The sequence below is a fragment of the Salvelinus alpinus genome, chromosome 10 (genome assembly GCF_045679555.1).
Source record: "Salvelinus alpinus chromosome 10, SLU_Salpinus.1, whole genome shotgun sequence".
In the NCBI taxonomy this organism is placed as follows: Eukaryota; Metazoa; Chordata; class Actinopteri; order Salmoniformes; family Salmonidae; genus Salvelinus; species Salvelinus alpinus.
In genome coordinates this window covers 55,152,123-55,175,349 of record NC_092095.1, presented here as the reverse complement: position 1 = coordinate 55,175,349, position 23,227 = coordinate 55,152,123, and the positions used below count along the sequence as shown (strand labels likewise).

General features: G+C 41.6%; 1 protein-coding gene across 1 annotated transcript in view; it reads right to left on the bottom strand.

The window, feature by feature from the left end:
- Positions 1-19,486, bottom strand: part of LOC139532276 (beta-1,3-galactosyltransferase 1-like) — a 121,096-nt gene extending 101,610 nt beyond the window's left edge. The window contains exon 1 of the mRNA XM_071329690.1: positions 19,396-19,486. The gene's annotated coding sequence lies outside the window, so the exon portion shown is untranslated. The remainder of the gene's footprint in view (positions 1-19,395) is intronic.
- Between the last annotated feature and the right edge of the window lie 3,741 nt (positions 19,487-23,227).

The following is a 23,227-nucleotide window of genomic DNA, read 5'->3' as shown; positions in this document are numbered from 1 at the left end:
CAACACATCACAGTGCCCGTATCATGAAGCAATGCCATTTTGTGTAGCCTGCGAATGGAAAATAAGGATTGAAGGAGACAGATGTTTTGCTTAGAAATTGCTAAATCCAAATATCTGGATTACAGTTGAAGTACAAGCCAGGTCGTATTTACTATTTTTGACCGCAACAGAGATGATGTTCTTTAAAACCTTGTTAAACTACAAAATGCAATACATTCAACATCCCTGTTCAAATGCCTACAGTACTGGGGGTCTTGTCAAGAATAAACTGTGAAAACTGTGACCTCTATATGTACAGTAGCACCACATGATTAAACAAACAACTACAAATTAAAAGGACAATAATATAAGTAGTGTACACAATTGATTTCAAATTCCCTTCAGGAGGGATGACAGAGCATTCCTTCATCCTTAAGTCATAGCTTTTCTTTCCCACAATTCCCAGGGTACAGTAAATACACTCCCCTCCGTATTTATTTGGACTGTGAAGGAATTATTATTATTTGTTTTACATTTGGCTCTATACTCCAGCATTTTGGATTTGAGATCAAATATTTCATATGAGGTGACAGTACAGAATGTGAATAGAAGATGTTTCTGAACACTTCTACATTAATGTGGATGCTACCATGAATATGGATAATAATGATGAGTGAGAAAGTTACAAAAGAACAAGGATCATACCCCCCCAAAAAAATGCTAACTTCCCCTGGGAGGTTGGATCAGGGCCGGGCTACTGCATTGGGGCTACGGGGCACCGGCCTCCAGCAGATTTCCTGCAATTCTACACATTTTCCTAACATATACAATCTGACCTCCAGGGGTCACTCAACCCCCCGAAACTAAAAAACTAAAACATTACTTGGTTAGGGGCCCCCTGGAGGTCGGGGGTCACAGGTCACGTGCCCTGCATGCCCGTTCGGTAATCCAGCCCTGGGTATGATCTCAAATCCAAAATGCTTGGGTATAGAGCGAAATGTACAGTGGCTCCTCCTTTAAAAGTTGCGAGCTTACACCGCGGGACTTAGAGGTGCCCAGCGTCTCGGCTTCATTGCTCCAGACCACCACAAGGGGGAGTTAGAGGACTCAGTATGCATTTGGGTCCCAAGGTTTTTATATGACCAATCATATCGAGTGGTTCCAATGACGAATTTGATGCGAGCCATCCGTCGCTGGTGACTTTCTTCAGAAAAGATGGCTGACAAAACATTACGGTGGAAGCAAATGTAAGTAATTATAACGTCATAACGAGTCAAACAAAAAAAATTACAATTGAGAGGAATATGTTAGTTAATATACAGACAAACGGTTGTGCATATTTTTTGGTCATAAAGTTAATTTACGAAAATCCCTATTTAGCAAGTTAGATGACCAATTAACATTAGCCAGCTAGCTAGCTAGTGTTATGACATGAGTATGAAATTGTAATTCGTGTTGTTTAATGTTTTAGGGACTCCTGAGAAAACCAGCAAACCAGGCTGTCATGTTGTGAAACAGTGGATGTAAAGAATCTAGCTAGCTAAAACATTTACTGGAAATTGAATGTACAATTGTGTAAGCTTGCCATGCTTATATTTGCCATGCAATGCAGCTAAAGTAACATAGCTAGTTAACTATTTATTTGCTTATTGTGTAGTGGAGGATAAAAATAACTGTATTCCTATGGATGTGTAGCTAGCTATAGTATGTAGCCGATCTGTCTATGGACCCTAAAACGTATGGTATGAATATTAGTTCAGAACCTATGGACCTCAGCTATCATAGTTGTTGTATCGACTTCAAGTCTGAATGGCATTAATGAAGCCTATGGATTGAGTAGAATATAATAATTTTATTGTGCCAAGGATGCAAGTCCTATATACATGTGCTGTAGTTATTACAACACATGAGATCCCCACATTGTAGCCTGTACATTGAATATATTCACTGATCATGTACTCTTCCATGGCAAATAAAGGTGCGGTTCAGGTATGAATCTCTGTGAGACATTCTTTTTCAGTCATATCCAATACCAGGTGTATCAAACTCCATTCTTTGAATGATGCTGTGTCTGCATGTATGTATTACAATTATACACTTCAACATTGTTCACCACTCCTGCTCCTGGGCCATCAATGATTACACATTGCAACTATGCAATAGACTAGAAACATGATTTAAGTAAGGCTGATTTGTAATTCATATATATATAGAAACAAAACAGTACACTACACTTCCTATGCATATCTAACTCCCTTCATTTGCATTCATCTGAGGACACAGGATAGGTGTAGTATTTCAGTGAGATACTTCATTTCAACCGGCGGAGAATGTGAAACGCTTTATTGACGGTTCATTATCCAGGTGTTATAAATACATAATACATGCATTATAAATATTATAATTGTAATATTATATTATAAATACAAGTTCAATCTGTTCTTTAATGCACATATGGTGTGCATTATTTTAAAAAAAGAAGAGGAAAGAGGAGGTGGGGAGAGAGGTGTAGAAGACAGAAAAGGAAAGAGGTAAAACAGAGGAGCAGGGAAGACAGCAAAAGATGAATGATGTACAGTGCTCCCCTAATATTCTCTCAGTTCATCACAATTACATAGTGTCTCTCGCGGTGTCTCCTAACCAGCCTTGGGCTCCCGGTCGGGTCGAAGGTTATCTTAAGAGCGGGTGAGGTGGCGATGATGGGACTGGCTTCCTCTCTCACATCAAAACATACCTGCAGACGAGAGACAGGTGGATAGAGAGAGAGAGCATGATTAAGCTTTGCTTTTTTTTATTCTAACACGGTCAGTCATCATAAGCATCAGGAGGTGAAATGCAAAACTGACCTTGGATCATTAACTCTGGGACAACTACATCTCTATCTGTATTTCAATGTAAATCATCTCTTTAATAATACTTCCTGTTGACCGGACCAAGTGACCTCTCACCTATGATCATGCTGTGCCCTCTGTGTCAGCCAGTTCAGATGCTGGAGGGGTTCACCAACACAGCTGATATAACCTAGAGGATTTAGGGAGAAGGGGTTAGGGAGAAGGGGGAAAGGGATGAAGTGAAGGAGAGAGACTGTTATTGAGAAAATAGGGTAGTTAAAGAGACTGTGTTCAACAGGAATCTGTGTGTGTGTAGTCTCACCTGGTGTCCACACTAAGTGGCTACAGAGTACCTTATGCTGAAAAACAGACACATGAGTACAAACTCTTCCGGCGCCGACCAAGATGGCCGCCTCGCTTCGCGTTCCTTGGAAAATATGCAGTATTTTGTTTTTTTATGTGTTATTCCTTACATTGGTACCCCAGGTAATCTTAGGTTTCATTGCATACAGTCGGGAGGAACTACTGAATATAAGAGCAACGTCAACTCACCATCGTTCCAACCAGGAATATGACTTTCCCGAAACGGATCCAGTGTTTTGCCTTCCACCCAATACAATGGATCTGATCCCAGCCGGCGACCCTATGCGACGCCGTAAAAGGGGCAAACGTAGCGGTCTCCTGGTCAGGCTTCGGAGACGGGCACATCGCGCTCCACTCCCTAGCATACTACTCGCCAATGTCCAGTCTCTTGACAATAAGGTTGATGAAATCCGAGCACGGGTGACATTCCAGAGAGACATCAGAGATTGTAACGTTCTCTGCTTCACGGAAACATGGCTAACTCAAGAGACGCTAACGGAGTCGGTGCAGCCAGCTGGTTTCTTCACGCATCGCGCCGACAGAAACATACATCTTTCTGGTAAGAAGAGGGGTGGGGGTGTATGCCTTATGATTAACGAGACGTGGTGTGATCATAACAACATACAGGAACTCAAGTCATTCTGTTCACCTGATCTAGAACTCCTCACAATCAAATGTCGACCGCATTATCTACCAAGAGAATTCTCTTCGATTATAATCACAGCCGTATATATTCCCCCCCAAGCAGACACATCGATGGCCCTGAACGAACTTTATCTGACTCTTTGTAAACTGGAAACCACACACCCTGAGGCTGCATTCATCGTAGCTGGGGATTTCAACAAGGCTAATCTGAAAACAAAACTCCCTAAATTCTATCAGCATATCGATTGTGCTACCAGGGCTGGTAAAACCTTGGATCATTGTTATACTAACTTCCGCGACGCATATAAGGCCCTCCCCCGCCCTCCTTTCGGAAAAGCTGACCACGACTCCATTTTGTTGCTTCCAGCCTACAAACAGAAACTAAAACAACAAGCTCCCTCGCTCAGGTCTGTTCAACGCTGGTCCGACCAATCTGATTCCACGCTTCAAGACTGCTTCGATCACGCGGATTGGAATATGTTCCGCATTGCGTCCAACAACAACATTGACGAATATGCTGATTCGGGGAGCGAGTTCATTAGGAAGTGCATTGACGATGTCGTACCCACAGCAACGTTTAAAACATTCCCAAACCAGAAACCGTGGATTGACGGCAGCATTCGCGTGAAACTGAAAGCGCGAACCACTGCTTTTAACCAGGGCAAGGTGACCGGAAACATGACCGAATACAAACAGTGTAGCTATTCTCTCCGCAAGGCAATCAAACAAGCTAAGTCCCAGTACAGAGACAAAATAGAGTCGCAATTCAACAGCTCAGACACAAGAGGTATGTGGCAGGGTCTACAGTCAATCACGGATTACAAAAAGAAAACCAGCCCCGTCGCGGACCAGGATGTCTTGCTCCCAGACAGGCTAAATAACTTTTTTGCTCGCTTTGAGGACAATACAGTGCCACTTACACGGCCCGCACCCAAAACCTGCGGGCTCTCCTTCACTGCAGCCGAGGTGAGTAAAACATTTAAACGTGTTAACCCTCGCAAGGCTGCAAGACCAGACGGCATTCCCAGCCGCGTCCTCAGAGCATGCGCAGACCAGCTGGCTGGTGTGTTTACGGACATATTCAATCAATCCTTATCCCAGTCTGCTGTTCCCACATGCTTCAAGAGGGCCACCATTGTTCCTGTTCCCAAGAAAGCTAAGGTAACTGAGCTAAACGACTACCGCCCCGTAGCACTCACTTCCGTCATCATGAAGTGCTTTGAGAGACTAGTCAAGGACCATATCACCTCCACCCTACCGGACACCCTAGACCCACTCCAATTTGCTTACCGACCCAATAGATCCACAGACGACGCAATCGCAACCACACTGCACACTGCCCTAACCCATCTGGACAAGAGGAATACCTATGTGAGAATGCTGTTCATCGACTACAGCTCAGCATTTAACACCATAGTACCCTCCAAACTCGTCATCAAGCTCGAGACCCTGGGTCTCGACCCCGCCCTGTGCAACTGGGTCCTGGACTTCCTGACGGGCCGCCCCCAGGTGGTGAGGGTAGGTAACAACATCTCCACCCCGCTGATCCTCAACACTGGGGCCCCACAAGGGTGCGTTCTGAGCCCTCTCCTGTACTCCCTGTTCACCCACGACTGCGTGGCCATGCACGCCTCCAACTCAATCATCAAGTTTGCGGATGACACTACAGTGGTAGGCTTGATTACCAACAACGACGAGACGGCCTACAGGGAGGAGGTGAGGGCCCTCGGAGTGTGGTGTCAGGAAAATAACCTCACACTCAACGTCAACAAAACAAAGGAGATGATTGTGGACTTCAGGAAACAGCAGAGGGAGCACCCCACTATCCACATCGACGGGTCAGTAGTGGAGAAGGTGGAAAGTTTTAAGTTCCTTGGTGTACACATCACGGACAAACTAAATTGGTCCACCCACACAGACAGCGTTGTGAAGAAGGCGCGGCAGCGCCTCTTCAACCTCAGGAGGCTGAAGAAATTCGGCTTGTCACCAAAAGCACTCACAAACTTCTACAGATGCACAATCGAGAGCATCCTGTCGGGCTGTATCACCGCCTGGTACGGCAACTGCTCCGCCCACAACCGTAAGGCTCTCCAGAGGGTAGTGAGGTCTGCACAACGCATCACCGGGGGCAAACTACCTGCCCTCCAGGACACCTACACCACCCGATGTCACAGGAAGGCCATAAAGATCATCAAGGACAACAACCACCCAAGCCACTGCCTGTTCACCCCGCTATCATCCAGAAGGCGAGGTCAGTACAGGTGCATCAAAGCAGGGACCGAGAGACTGAAAAACAGCTTCTATCTCAAGGCCATCAGACTGTTAAACAGCCACCACTAACATTTAGCGGCCGCTGCCAACATACTGACTCAACTCCAGCCACTTTAATAATGGGAATTGATGGAAATTATGTAAAAATGTACCACTAGCCACTTGAAACAATGCCACTTAATATAATGTTTACATACCCTACATTACTCATCTCATATGTATATGTATATACTGTACTCTATATCATCTACTGCATCTTGCCATCTTTATGTAATACATGTATCACTAGCCACTTTAAACTATGCCACTTTGTTTACATACCCTACATTACTCATCTCATATGTATATACTGTACTCTATACCATCTACTGCATCTTGCCTATGCCGTTCTGTACCATCACTCATTCATATATCTTTATGTACATATTCTTTATCCCTTTACATTTGTATGTATAAGGTAGTAGTTGTGGAATTGTTAGGTTAGATTACTTGTTGGTTATTACTGCATTGTCGGAACTAGAAGCACAAGCATTTCGCTACACTCACATTAACATCTGCTAACCATGTGTATGTGACAAATAAAATTTGATTTGATTTGATTTGAAACAATAGAAGATAATGTCATTATTATCACAAATTAATACATAAACACCACTTGACGCTTGATGATGACTTGATCATTTGAATCAGTTGTGTAGTGCTAAGGCAACAGCTGGTGAGGTGTCAGGTTCGCCTCTGTACTTAAAGGGAGATTATTCCAACTCTCTGTGAAATGCTGCAGATCTGCCCGCAGACGAGGTAGGAACACGTATCCCACACAGAAGAGGTGGATAGAATTTGACAGGTCAAGGTATCCTTCTTGCTCTAAACTGTGCAGCAAGTTGTAGTACTGACATGCCACAGCACTCCAAACATCTCTCCATAAGCGCTCCACTATAACAGAAAGAAAGAAAAAGTTTTGTGGAGGGGGGGGGGGGACCTAATCTCTGTGGTCCCGTGGTCTTCCTCCATGAATAGTGAACACTGAGGTGGGGCCGAGGTTATAGAAATGCAAGTTGTGTGTGCCTCTGTGAGTGGTTACTGACTGTACGTGACGCAGACACCTATCTGAGTGTACCTGAAACATTTCAATATAGAGGGCTGTGTGTCTCACCACTTGGTTATTGCAAGGCTAACCCCCAGGAAAATCATGACTTGGCAGCAACAGGGGCTTGATAATCCAGTGAAAATGGCTTAGTGTTTATGTGGTGTAAATCTGAAAATTAGCAGCTGACATCTTAAGGGTTTTTTAATTAAAGCATGTGAGACAGGTTCCATGTACAAGACGGGCAGAGAGGAAGAGAGAAAAAGAACAGGACAGTTTAATTACCTCTGGTTATGGACACTTTTGCCAGCAATAAAGCTTCCACGGCCTGTTCCTCGGACAGTGAACATACATCTGTCAATATCTACATTTTTGACCCTTGATCAGCTCGCACTCTGAAAGTAAAGAAAATAGCTTATTTTTTTGTAAACAATAACTGAGATATGACTGTTCAATCTAAAGCAGCAGATGTCATTTTCAGGATACGTCAATACAGCATAGAAAGCTTAACACCAGACTGGTATTGTGGTTGTTCATTGGGTGATGGGAAATATGCAATACGCATACAAAATAATATACTTACCTTCCTTGAAAATCGATATATTCCGCCAAAGATAACAATGTTGTACCCTGAAAAAAAGCATTAGAATTAAAAGTGAAATGTTTAACCTATTAACCTGCTTCATTATTTATGTATTACCAGTTGATGAAGAACAACTTCAATTTCATCATTGAAAATTTGTCTACGAATAACAAAGAACAGAAAAGTTAAAATAACTTATTAGATTTGATGGAGACATTATACATCTTAGTACCGTATCAATTTATGATTTGTATCAATGTGGACGAGAGACAGGGGAGCAGGAACAGAGTATTTTTGCCGAGCATCATCTACACGCTGCAAAGACTCCCTAACTCTTCGCCATTGTACACGATGACCCATTGCTTGGAGACTTCCTTTGACCATTCTAAAGCCCGCATGGGGCATCCTTGCCTTAATGGCCCTGACTTTCTGGTCTAACCCTTCATCTGACATATCAGAATAGCATTCCCTGACAGACATATTGTGATCTTTCATACTTCTGTAAAAAAAGCTAACCGTTACACTGTCATGAAATATGAATATTTATTGACTATGAAACAAATAGTACATGGCCTGCTTATCAGTTGCTATGAAAGAAAGTTAGATGAATTCAACTGAAAATGGCGAGAACAGGCGTTCATAGCTAAATGTTTTGGTTAGCTTGAGAATAATAATTGCATGATTTATCATTCTACGGTATGTATCTACATAATATAGTAGAATGTTATGAACCGACACTGAATCATAGGAGCCAACTACTAGCTATGTAAAAGTTGCACGGAAGAACTCCCAGTGCTGCTTACCTGAGATGCCATCATCACACAGTCCTTCTTCATAGGTGTCCGCGATGACTTCCTTTGTGTTGGAAAGAAAGGCTGAACAGTATTGATTGTAGCCAAACTGACATTCAAAAAATTGCCAAAATGGACAGTGGTTGATAGCGAAATTAGTTTTGTTTTCATATACATTTTTTTTTCTCAAAATATTTTATGTGAATAAATGCATCAAGTTTTGCGCTCAATTACAAAATATTTGATTGCAAAAAAATGGTTTTACTTTGAAACCTTGTTTTTGCTTTCAGAACAATTATTTTTGCTTGAAAATAAAAAAGTTTTGCTCTCGACAAAAAGCCACAAATGTACCTCCATAGCATAAAACAATTTGCCTGTGAATAACCAGACCTTCATACAAACTTGCTATGCAGAATTCTTGATGCACAATAGCGGAACAATAGACTATTCAACCTTTACTAAAGAATAGTCTAATAGCCGAGCTAGGTGTGAAACCACCCCTCCTATCACAGACCAGATTTGCCCTAACGACCAAGGGGGTGTCACGTTCCTGACCTGTTTTCCCTTGTTTTGTATTTATTTAGTATGGTCAGGGCGTGAGTTCGGTGGGTTGTCTATGTGTTGTTTTCTATGTTGGGGTTTTGTGTGTTCGGCCTGGTATGATTCTCAATCAGAGGCAGCTGTCAATCGTTGTCCCTGATTGAGAATCATACTTAGGCAGCCGGGGTTTCACGTGTGTTTTGTGGGTGTTTGTTCCTTGTTAGTGTTTCGCCACACGGGACGGTAACGGTAGTTTCATTTTGTTATTTTTGTATCGCATATTTGTTTTCGTGTTATTAAATTACCATGGAAACCAACCACTCTGCATATTGGTCCGATCCTTCTCGCCTCTCCTCGTCCGATGAGGACGACGATATAGACTATCGTTACAGGGGGAGTTAGAGCACTGATTATGCTTTTGGGTCCCAATGCACTACTGTGTCTCTAACTGACAATGAATGGGCAATATAAACCAAATAATAAACTGATAATTGGGCACGACTTCAAATGAAACAAGCAGGGAACAGGTTTCGAACCCTTAACTTTCTTGCCCGAAGTCCAGCGCGCTATCGACTGTGCACCAAAAGCATGCTCAAGCCGCGGAGCCGATAGAGCGCGTCCTCGCGGTAGCTTGCTACTCAATGTAATAAAGTAATGACTTTTCAAATAAGTTACCTTACACGTTATGTTGGCTGACAATTTGACAGCTACACTGTCCTTACAAACCACATAGCATATCATTACAGCAGTATATACTGGTATGTCAGCTATCTACCTAACGTCAAACCTGCCAGTATATGAACTGTAGGCTATCTAACTACCCAAAGTTTATTGACTTGATGATTCCTGTCATTCTTAACTTAGCTAAATGGTATAGTCGTTGTCCATTCTCAATGGACATTCGGGTGCTTTCGTAAATTCACTCTGGCTATCTACTCCGATTTCGGAGCGCTCTCCTCTGAGTGTACCAGAGCGCAGAATAATGAATTTACGAGCGCTCAATAGCGGTTGAATATGGCCGGTGTCAGTAAACGTCGGCAAAAAAGCATAATTAAATTGTTTCCAGCAGCACAGTTACAGTCACCAACGCTCTGGTTAACACGAAAACTGCCTAACCAGCTCTGCTAGGGTGAGTAAAATGGATTGGTCTCATTTGTGTCTGGAAGTAGCTAGCAAGCTAGCCAACGTTAGCTTGTGTGCTTGACTGCCGTTGTAAGGCCAGAGCACTCAAATCAACCCTACTCCTCGGCCCGAATGTCCAGTGTGCGCTCCTAGGGTGAGTAAAACGGTCTGAATTTACAAACTGACAATCTGACAATGCTCTGAATTTATGACCGCAGGCACTTCAGATTGAATTTAAGAAAACACCCAAAGTCAAAAAATGTCTAACTAGTAATTTGTTATGCTAACTAGCTAGCAAGAGGTTGCATAGCAACAGCATCAACTTCCAGTAGAGAAGTAGAGAAGGCAAAGAGCAAGTACGCTCAACTGAAAGTTTGGTTACACTACACTTAGGGTGTGGAAATGTTATGCCCCTTAGATATTAGTTTAGAATCCTCCAATCCTTTTATGGTGTAGCCTACTCCCGACCGTCACATTGTACAGAGCCATATTGTCCATTCCATCCTAACGGAAACCCAGAGGGTTTCATTTTTCGTTTTTCTCGTAATAGAAACACCATAATATGAATCAAATTAATTAAGCCAAATTTCTTCAAATCAATCCCATATACTATGTTATTACAAAAAAGGTTTTAAATTCTCTGGTAATGCCAATATGGAAGACTATCAAATGCTTCTCAAAGATGCCCTCTTGTGGTCAAACTAGCACTAACTCGCATTAACAGAAAAAATGGCTGACAAATAAATAACGTGCCACAGAATGCTGCAGCAGCCCACAAGGTGTGCTGCAGTATGACAAACATTTTAAAGGAGGAACCACTGTACACATTTTAGCTTCACTGTCCCCAAATAATACGTTGGGGAATTTAAATCCTTGGTAAAATGACCTACTTGGAAAACAGGCAAAATGAGGCAAGCCAGTACCATGCTGTAATTATATCTACAGGACAGAGTGGTACCAAAAGAAGACATTTTGGGGTCAAAATTGTAGCTGGGGAGTCTGACTCCCTCCCTTAACATGCTCCGGGAAAAGCAGTGCATTACTTTGCTCATTGGCTTTCTTCCAGTCATTTCATCTCACCTAGCTAACTACGGTAAACAGAGAAAAAAGAGGGGGGTGATACCCCTTCCCCATACCGATTACACAACAGTAGCTAAGTTGGGGAGAAGTCTGCCCATAATAAAGTGCTTCTCTGCCTTCTTAACAACACTATCAACAAGGCAGGTCCTACAGGTCCTAGTTTTGTCGCACCTGAACGTCTGTTCAGTCGTGTGGTCAGGTGCCACAAAGAGGGAAAATTACAATTGTCTCAGAACAGGGCAGCACGGCTGGCCCTTAAATGTACACAGGGAGCTAACATGAATGATATGTATGTCAATCTCTCATGGTTCAAAGTGGAGGAGAGATTGACTTCATCACTACTTGTTTTGTAAGAAGTGTTGACAAGCTGAATGCACCGAGCTGTCTGTTTAAACTACTAGTACACAGCTCGGACATTACATTTAAGTCATTTAGCAGACGCTCTTATCCAGAGCGACTTACAAATTGGAAAGTTCATACATATTCATCCTGGTCCCCCCGTGGGGAATGAACCCACAACCCTGGCGTTGCAAGCGCCATGCTCTACCAACTGAGCAACACGGGACACGGGACATCCATGCATACTCCACAAGACATGCCACCAGAGGACCCTTCACAATCCCCAAGTCCAGAACAGACTACATGGAACTCTATTCCACATCAGGTAACTGATGCAAGCAGTAGAGTCAGATTTGAAAAACACACGTTATGGAACAGCGGGACTGTGAAGAGACACACACACAGGTACAGACACATGCATACGCACACAAACGCAAGCACTCTACACACACGTACCTTGAAATAAAGTTGTATGGTGGTATTATACATTTTGTAGATATGTAATGATGTAATAATGTTATATGATGTACTGTTTTGTCTTTTGTTTTATGTGTGATGTAACTGCCTTAATGTGTTTGGACCCCAGGAAGAGTAGCTTCTGGAACTAATGGGGATCCATAATAAACTCCAGGAAGAGTAGCTGCTGCCTTGGCAGGAACTAATGGGGATCCCTAATAAATACAAATACCTCTCATTTTCTTTTTCATAGAAAACACCTGTCTAGTGGAGCGATGTGTGTTCAATGTGTGTTTTTTCAAAAGTGATCTTCAATTGTTTGGTTCATTTCAGTCAGTCAAAGCCTTTAAAGAGCACCTCTGATTCATAGAGTGTTTAAATCCCCTAGTACTAGTAGGTCATGTGACCATCGGGGATAAGACAGGGTTCAGACAGTTCCATATTAAACCTGCCTCCCTACAAAATCAATTTGAGAGACATAATTCTGAGCGGAAGGCAAATGTCAAATTGACATGCAGATCTCAGAGGATAACGGAAACTGAAACATGTGTGAGCTGTATCTAACTACTGTTTGCAATAAAAAATACTGTTAGGTCTACTCCATCCTATATACTGTATAAACAATCAGAATAATGCATCAGTGGAGGCTGCTGAGGGGAGGACGGCTCATAATAATGGCTGGAACGGAGCGAATGGAATGGCATCAAACACATAGAAACCATGTGTTTGATTTTGTTGATACCTTTCCACCTATTCCGCTCCAGCCATTAGCACTTGCCCATCCTCCCCAATTAAGGTGCCACCAACCTCCTGTGTAGTACATAGCCTATTGGAGTGAACAAATGAGTATTCAAATGGAACATTGTAGTCCACTGAGCTGTAATATTGTTTTGTTCAGACTCACAGCGTGGAAACAGACTAGAATTGACAACGTGAACAAGGCTACCCAATCACATCTAAATGTAGCACGTCCTTCCAACAAGCCATAATCCTTCAATGTGGCATCTGGGGGCTCTTCCTCATCCTCCCTTTCTCTCAGTCTCTCGACCTCTAACCCAGGCACATCATGATTTTGGAGCCGTGCTGTGCTCTAGGAGGATTTTAAAAAACAATTATGAGCTTAAATGGTTCTAATGGCGCGCTGAGCCTGACCCTCCCTTTCTAAATGGCACAGGACCAGAGACATAATGTATGTGGTGTGGGTGGGACATATCAGCTTCCACATAATGGAAATATAGGAGCAGATTCAACAACTACTATTGTTGGAAAAAGGGAACTTGCCAAAGTTCAACACAAGGAGGCAGCGAGGGGACCGCTCGTTCCCCTGAAGCCCCTCTCTTGTATGACTACTGCAGCGCAAATCCAATCATCCACTTGACCAGGGGAGCCGTCCGCCTCCAGTGGCCAAGTTGGCAAACCAGCAAAGGCCCTTCAGCAGAACCCAATTATACCCGAGACCCATGAGACACTCTCAGAGCATGGAGCTCTTCCCTTCCCACAGCTAACAATGGTGCGGTGGCCTATGCTCAGTAGGCTGCTCATGTACTGTAGATCCACACACCAACACCGCACCGCACCGCACCGCACGGACCAGAGTCGGCGTTCAGTCCCAGCTGGGTGGAGGCAGGGCTGCAGAAAACAAAGTGTGCTACGGCTGTTGATGCTGCTGATGTGGTGGAATCGTGGTGCGCTTGCCTCCTCTTCATCTCTTGTCCTAGATTGGCTGCCGAACACCGTGATACCAGCTCTACGAGCTCCAAGGATGTGTTAAAGGGGAACCTTTGTCCTAAAGGTCCTCACACACTGTCTAAAGCACTTAAAGGAAGACTGCAACTGCACGTTTACAGTTTAGATCCCCACATAATCAGCCGTTGGATTATATTGGGAAAGCTAATGGACTGATTTTATGTAGCTGCGTTCATTAGACATCGCATTGCTACCAATTGTTCAGATGGCGGTAGCTCACCTCATCAACCTCGGATGTGTTTGTGGTTTTGGCGTGACAGCCGCTTGGCTCCGCTCCGACACGTTCACATCACATCACACGCTATTCAATTGTTTCACAGAAAATGAATGTGGACGTCTGCCATTACAATGCTTACGGAGGATAACAACGCTGTGTTTGCCATTCAGGGCCATTTGCCATTCTTGTAAAAAGAATATGGTAAACAATGCTTGTGTCTATAGGCTGGCTTAGCTTAATCACTGATACAACGACCATTCACATACAGTACAACACAATCAATTTGACTCTGTACCTTCCTAATCACTGGCATTGAATGCACTCTGGTATACAACATGGCGTTGCGGTCCTGTGTGGCTCAGTTGGTAGAGCATGGCGCTTGCAATGCCAGAATTGTGGGTTTGAATCCCACGGGGGACCAGTACGAAAATGTATGCCCTCACTACTGTAAGTCGCTCTGAATAAGAGCGTCTGCTAAATGTCAAAAATGTAAAATGTGTCTAGCTAGCCTATTTTATGAACGTGTCAAATCAAATAAAACTTTAAAATGGTAACACTGTCACTGTGGTTGACTGACTGGGTGCTGCTGTCACATTTGGGCCTTGGAAAGCACAAGCAGGACGGGAGCCATGTGTGACTGTCATAGCTAAAGGGATTATCTAGTGATCCAATAAACTCTGGACGGCAATGACAAAGATGATCACGGCCGAGCATTGAGTGAGACGGATGAAATGTGTATAGAGGAGGACAGCACAGGTCAAATCACATCAGCATGAAAACATCGGAGACGCTTGGAGAATGAAAATCACGAACGGAAATGGGAGGAATTGTATTATAGCTGTACTGTGGTTCATATTAAGACTACACTACACAAGACTTGTGCATTTTATGCATGGTAAAACAAACACAAATGACATTACCAGCAGCAACACATAGAGTCCTTTTGTAAAACAAGTGAACCATTGCTTTAGGCAGAATATAGTCCCACATAAATGTGGTCACAAAAAGAATATATAGCCAACAGACTACAGGTACAGTCTTAGAAAAAAAGGTGCTATCTAGAACCATGTAGAACCCTATTGGGAAAGGGTTCTACATGGAACCCAATAGGGTTCAACCTGGAACCAAAAAGGGTTCTACTTGGAACCAAAAAAGGGTTCTCCTATGGGGACAGACGAAGAAGCCTCGTGGAACCCTTTTTTCTAAGAAAAGTAAAATAAATGACACCCTAAGTCATATTAATTCAAATGTAAGGGGTAAACTGTATTTATTGTAAACAGCCGAGGACACTTTACAGGGAGTTTATGCTCCTGCTAGGCCCCTTACTAAACCAACCTGCCATATAGCAGGCTTTTAAAAGGCCTTTAACTAAAACAACCTCAAATACTGACCCAACACGCACACATCCACAAGGTGTTAATAAAATGGCAACTGTTTCAAGCTGATTCTGTTTGGACAAAACAACATTGGCATTTGACAGGCTCAGGCCGGCTAGACTTGAAAGAGATAAATATTCCCCTGAGAAAAAAAAAAAAAAAAGGTTTACCGTAATAACATGCAACAACACAGATTTTCCTTTTAAATTGCTTTGATAAGAAAAACAACAAACTCTGAAGTGCACATGACCTGGGAACAGCGTAATATGATATTTTGCGATTCACATTTCTATTCCTCTCGTATCGATGCCATCCACCACTGTCACATAGTGTTTACCTCCTGAATGAACTATTAACCGTGTAGATTCTTATAAATAACATTCCACCACAGCACACACATGTAATTAAGAATATGTAGCTCTTGGCTATTTTATGATCCCTGTGGGTAAAAGAGCATTCAATATTCGATTCCACTACAACTGTGGCAGTATACTGCATTGTTCTGAAGTGTATATTTCAAAGGATCAATTTCTCAAGTCAAATACATCCTAGATGTAGACCTACATGTTCCCTACACAAATGGAACAACGCATAAAATGAATCTTAAGCAAGTAGCAAGTGGAGAGAAGGGCCATAAACACGCAATCAAATGCCCCTCAGAGAGTTAATTCACTAGGGTAGGGGGCACTATTTTCACTTCTGGATGAAAAGCGTACCCAAAGTAAACTGCCTGCTACTCAGGCCCAGAAGCTAGGATATGCATATAATTGGTAGAATTGGTAATTGCATATAATTTGGATAGAAAAAACTCTAAAGTTTCCAAAACTGTTAAAATAATGTCTGTGAGTATAACAGAACTGATTTGGCAGGCGAAAACCTGAGAAAAATCCATCCAGGAAGTGGGATTTTTTTATGTGTGTAGTTTTCTATTGAATGCCATTACAGTATCCATTGACTTAGGACTCAAATTGCACTTCCTATGGCTTCCACTAGATGTCAACAGTCTTTAGAAATTGTTTCAGGCTTGTATTCTGAAAAATGAGAGAGTAAGACCACTCTGAATGAGTGGACCCTACAGTGTCCCAGAGGTTTTTCATGTGCATGACCGAGAGCGCGCCTTTCTGGTTTACCTTTTATATTGACGACGTTATTGTCCGGTTTAAATATTATCGATTATTTAGGCTAAAAACAACCTGAGGATTGATTATAAACATCGTGTGATATGTTTTTACAAACTTTACGGATACTATTTGGATTTTGCGACTGCCTGTTGTGACTGCGTTTGAGGTTTTTGGATATAAACAGGGACTTTATCGAACAAAACTAACATTTATTGAGTAAATGGGAGTCTTGTGAGTGCAACCATATGAAGATCATCAAAGGTAAGTGATTAATTGTATCGCTATTTCTGACTTGTGTAACTCCTCTACTTGGCTGGTAACTGTTTGTAATGATTTGTCTGCTGGGCGCTGTTCTCAGATAATCACATGGTATGCTTTCGCCGTAAAGCCTTTTTAAAATCTGACACCGTGGTTGGATTAACAAGAAGTTAATCTTTAAACCAATGTATAACACTTGTATGTTCTATGATTTTTTATAATGAGTATTTCTGTTTTTGAATTTGGTGCTCTGCAATTTCACTGGAGGTTGGCCAGGTGGGACGCTAGCCCCACGTACCCTAGTGAGGTTAATACATAGGGTACACTGGTGCTTCTCCTCACCAGTGTCAATGGGACATGGCTTACGGTAAAAGATAAGTAGCTATTTATAGATAAGAGGGGTTGTGATATGACCTGGATCGTTACACATTCAATATTGCAATACATTTGATGGGAGTCAGTGCCACTAAAAAATGCACAGGATGTTTCCTAAGGCAAATCGTTGCTTCCCAGTCGACCACCGCTGTTAACGTAAGGGAATGTGCATCCAAGGCTATTACGTGGTTACTATTACACTTGACCGATGCACGGCCTGCTGACAGCACACGGCTACTTCCTGTGTTGACTTACTACTGATCTATATCTAACATAATGCAAAGGTGAACATAGGGTACAGCCAGATGAAATATGGCGCTTTCGCTTTGATTATAGCCCATGATTGCTATTGAAGGAACCGTAATCTTTCAATGCAGTAGAGAAGAATAGGCAATTGTGATACGTATGATATTATTGAGATCAGTCAATATGACAGTGTTTAGATGGATCAAACCAATTCAGCATCTCCATCCCTTGTACATATAAAGACCCCTCCTCTCTCTTCTCTTCCACAACCTTCATTGTTCTCATTTAAAGCTTCCATCTGTCTAAGATACCTATTTTGATATGTCATTGTTCGATTGAGATTCAACTGCTGCCTTTCTTGTCAAATTAGATAAATGGGGCACTGAGGATGTTTGAAATTAAATGGGACATTTTTTTTCACCCGTAAAATATCAGTTACTGGTAGGATGCCAGAATGCAGGCTTAAATTAGGGAATTTTGGCAGGACCGGGGGAATTAACGACCAGGCACTGTAAGGTCGAGAGACAGAGAGAGGCTGCGCTTACACAAGATGGACTACGCCTCCTGCTACAGCATTACTGTCTGACAAGCAAGTGTGAAAAGTATTGATGTAGCAACTTCAAACAGCAGTGTAATTCCAAAAGAGAATCAGTCGCACAGTGAAAAAGCCTTTGAGATCTATGGCGTTTCGCCCCACAAAGGCTCTGTTAGAATAAGTCTCTGTCAATAGATTTCCCGAGGTTTAGACACTCTGTTCACAGAATGACAAGACGCTGCAGCTTAAATGGTCACTATGCTCTATTTGCTACAATCAACAGTTCTAAAAACGGAGGAGGTTCAGTCTTGCTTTCATTTACTTTGTCATGCTTGTGTATACTACACCTAAATGGTAAACAGTGGTGATACTCTAGTCCTGCACAGTAAACAGATCAACGACCTACTTTTGGCGATGTAACATTTGTTGTCCACATGCAGTTATTGGCTTTGTATGTGCAAGGTCATTGTGGTAGAACAAGTGCGTTGAACCTAGCTACCGCAAACAGATGCCTCTATCAACACTGTTCGTCCTCTCCTTCCCTCTGATATAATTAAATAAGGCTTTTTCAAGTATAGCAATGATATTTTGTCAAAACATAGATGCTATCACCAAAACGTAAAATGAAAATCAATAAGTAAAAAGTGAATATACTGTAGCCTATGCAAAGTTGATATTAAGAAACCATTCATAATGCATGTGTTTATGCTTTGAATATGATGAATCCTTGTCTCCCAGGGCTTATAGGTTCTCACTTGATGAGGGAGATTCTGAGTAAAATATACTGTCAGCGTAGCCTATGTGTGGTATTTAAAACAGTAGTTGTATTGTAATGTATGTCCCTATGCTGAACGCCCTGTAGTATGTGGATGACATACAGTAAGTGCTAGTGGACTTGTTCCCGAGGCATGTGCTCAGTATGATAGCCTCTATCAACAAACAACAATATGACATGAAGTTCAAAATGAGATAAACATGTAGGCTAGCCTCGCGCAATTCACTTCACGCAGGAGCAATACAAGGTTTTCAACTCATAGCTATTTGGTTCGCTTTGCATCAAAGCCGTAGGCTTCATCAAATCTGCCGACAACCCTGGACCACAAAACATCCAAGCATCACTGTTAATGTGAGACGCACTCTTCAATACAGAACATTCCTTTGGAGTCCCGGACGGTCCATCAGAGGGCAAAGCCAATAGGACAACAGCAAACAACGGACGGTGCATTTCTAAACACAAAGAAGCAGCGACCGAATGGTTTGCACTGTCACCATAAAACGATTATAATCTAACCACAAAGTAGTCGCATGCACGAAATAAAAAGGCTGAATGACGACGAAAGCTTGTACCAAGTGTTCAGTAAGCTGTTGCGGGCTGTCGCCACTGGACAAACACAAATAGCAGCAATAGGATTCAGTTTACAAAGAATTTGTACCTACCAGTCTCGTTGTCTACATCCCACCAAGACAAGTGGTGCTGAAACTGTGTCAGTCCTGCGCTGGGCTCCGCGTCTGATCTCACCGCGAGAAAGCAGTGGGGGAGACTTGATAGGGACTGTATGCGGTACTGCAGCTGACAAGAGAGCTGTCCAATCAGGATCATTTGCGAAATGAATAGTAGCCAATCAATCCGCCTGGAAGTGAGGATTCCACTTTCTTTAGCAAGGTTGACTGACATTGCTGCTAAACACATTTGCAATGCATGACCGATGGTTTCAAGGAATTGCACTGCAAAAGCTGAGAAGTTTGAGGTAGGCTAATGTATATTCTTGTAGAGTTTGCATGGATATGATGCTCCTCATAACAGACAATTGGAATTAGACAGTTTTAGGCTAAATTAACTAATGACTCGACTTCACAGTGTGGCCATTTTGCTTTGCTAAATATAAAAGTCTTACTAAATTGGGATAGAAAAAAAACTGCTAGTAAGGGTGACAGAGCCCTGCAGTGCCTTCGGAAAAGTATTCACACCCCTTAACTTTTTCCACATTTTGTTGTGTTACAGCCTGAATTTAAAATTAATACCCCATAATGTCAAAGTGGAATTTTGTTTGTAGAAATGTTTTGAAATGAATAAAAAATGTAAAGCTGAAATGTTAGTCAAGTATTCAACCGTTGTGTTATGAAAAGCCTTTCAGAAGTTAAAATGTGAATAACAAATTGCATAATACGTTGGATGGACTCATTCCGTGTTCAATAATAGTGGGTAACATGATTTTTGAATGACTAACTCATCTCTGTACCCCCACACATACAATTATATTGAAGGTCCCTCAATCAAGTAGTGAATTTCAAGCACATATTCAACCACAAAGAGCAGGGAGGTTTTTAAATGCTTCGCAAAGAAGGGCACCGATTTGGTAGATGTGTAAACAGACGCTGAATATCCCTTTCTGTATGGTGAAGTTATTAGTCAGGCTTTGGGTGGTGTATCAAGTAGAGGTCGACCGATTATGATTTTTCAACGCCGATACCGATTAATCGGCTGATTTTTATATATATTTGTAATAATGACAATTACAACAATACTGAATTAGCACTTTTATTTTATCTTAATATAATACATATATTAAATCAATTTAGTCTCAAATAAATAATAAAACATGTTCAGTTTGGTTTAAATAATGCAAAAACACAGTGGTGGGGAAGAAAGTAAAAGTGCAATATATGCCATGTAAAAAAAGCTATCGTTTAAGTTCCTTGCTCAGAACATGAGAACATATGAATGCTGGTGGTTCCTCTTAACATGAGTCTTCAATATTCCCAGTTAATACGTTTTAGGTTGTAGTTATTATAGGAATTATAGGACTATTTCTCTCTATACCCTTTGTATTTCATAGACCTTTGACCATTGGATGTTCTAATAGGCACTATAGTATTGCCAGCCTAATCTCGGGATTGATAGGCTTGAAGTCATAAACAGCGCTGTGCTTCAAGCATTGCGAAGAGCTGCTGGCAAACGCAGGAAAGTGCTGTTTGAATGAATGCTTACGAGCCTGCTGCTGCCTACCACCGCTCAGTCAGACTGCTCTATCAAATCATATACTTAATTATAATATAATAAACACACAGAAATTCAAGCTTTAGGTCATTAATATGGTAAAATCCGGAAACTGTAATTTCGAAAACAAAACATTTATTCTTTCAGTGAAATATGGAACTGTTCCATATTTTCTCAAATTGGTGGCATCCCTAAGTCTAAATATTGCTGTTACATTGCACAACCTTCAATGTTATGTCATAATTATGTAAAATTCTGGCAAATTAATTACGGTCTTTGTTAGGAAGAAATGGTCTTCACACAACAAGCCACAACAGTTCGCAACAAGCCAGGCGGCCCAAACTGCTGCATATACCCTGACTCTGCTTGCACAGAACGCAAGAGAAGTGACACAATTTCCCTAGTTAATATTGCCTGCTAACATTAATTTCTTTTAACTAAATATGCAGGTTTAAAAATATATACTTGTGTATTGATTTTAAGAAAGGCATTGATGTTTATGGATAGGTACATTGGTGCAACAACAGTGCTTTTCTCGCGGATGCGCTTGTTAAATCATCACCCGTTTGGCGAAGTAGGCTGTGATTCGATGATAAATTAACAGGCACCGCATTGATTATATGCAACGCAAGACAAGCTAGTTAAACTAGTAATATCATCAACCATGTGTAGTTAACTAGTGATTATGTTAAGATTCATTGTTTTTTAAAAGATAAGTTTAATGCTAGCTAGCAACTTACCATGGCTCCTTGCTGCACTCGCATAACAGGTGGTCAGCCTGCCACGTAGTCACCTCGTGGAGCGCAATGTAATCGGCCATAATCGGCATCCAAAAATGCCGATTACCGATTGTTATGAAAACTTAAAAATGGCCCCAATTAATCGGCTATGCCAATTAATCGGTCGACCTCTAGTATCAAGTCATTACACCCAGTCATTACAAAGATACAGGCATCCTTCCTAACTCAGTTGCCAGAGAGGAAGGAAAATGCTCAGGGATTTCATTACGAGACCAATGGTGATTTTAAAACAGTGACAGAGTTTAATGGTTGTGATATGAGAAAACTGAGGATGGATCAACAACATTGTAGTTACTCCACAATACTAACCTAAATGACACAGTGAAAAGAAGGAAGCCTGTACAGAATAAAATATTCCAAAACATGCATCCTGTTTGCAACAAGGCACTTAAGTAATACTGAAAAAACGTGGCAAAGAAATTATGTTTTTGTCCTGAATACAAAGTGCTATGTTTGGGGCAAATCCAACACAACACATATGAACATGTTCTGTTTGGATAGTACCACTCTCCATATGTTCAAGCATGCAAGCATGCAGGTGGCTGCATTGTGTAATGGGTATGCTTGTCATATGCAAGGACTAAAGAGCTTTTTAGGATAAAAAGAAACAGAATACAGCTATAAGCTCAGGCAAAATCTTAGAGAAAAAACTGGTTCAATCTGCTTTCCAACAGACACTGGGAGACAAATTCACCTTTCAGCAGGACAATAACCTAAAAACCCAAGTCCAGATCTACACTGGAGTTGCTTACCAAGATGTCATTGAATGTTCCTGAGCGGCCTAGTTACAGTTTTGACTTAAATCATCTTGAACATCTATGACGAGACTTGAAAAAGGCTGGTCTAGCAATGATCAGCAATCAACTTGATAGAGCTTGAAGAATTATAAAAATAATAATGGGGAAAATATTGTAAAATCCAGGTGTACAAAGCTCTTAGAGACTTACCCAAAAATACTCACAGTTGTAATCGCTGCCAAAGGTGATTCTAACATTTATTGACTCAGGTGTATGAATACTTATGTAAATGAGATATTTCTGTATTTCATTTTCAATAAATTAGCAAAAATGTCTAAAAACACGTTTTCACTTTGTCATTATGGGGTAGTGTGTGTAGATGAGTGAGAAATATGTATATATATATTGAATTCAGGCTGTAATACAACAAAATGTGGAATAAATCAAGGGGTATGAATTCTTTCTGAAGGCAATGTACATGTTAAAATCTGTATTCCTCCTACAACCCTCTGGCTCCCTCAATGGAAATAAATATGGCTCTAACTTAAGAGATCTCAGCTGGCCAACCATACAGACCGTAGACCAAACTACACCTCTACACACAATGTTTACCTTAGTATCTCTTCCCCCACTGATTAAAAAGTCATGTACCAGAAACATGTCAAGTCTTTATTAATAACTACATTACTAATGTAGAAACAATAGAATAGGAAAAGTAAATCGTCTTTAATCAG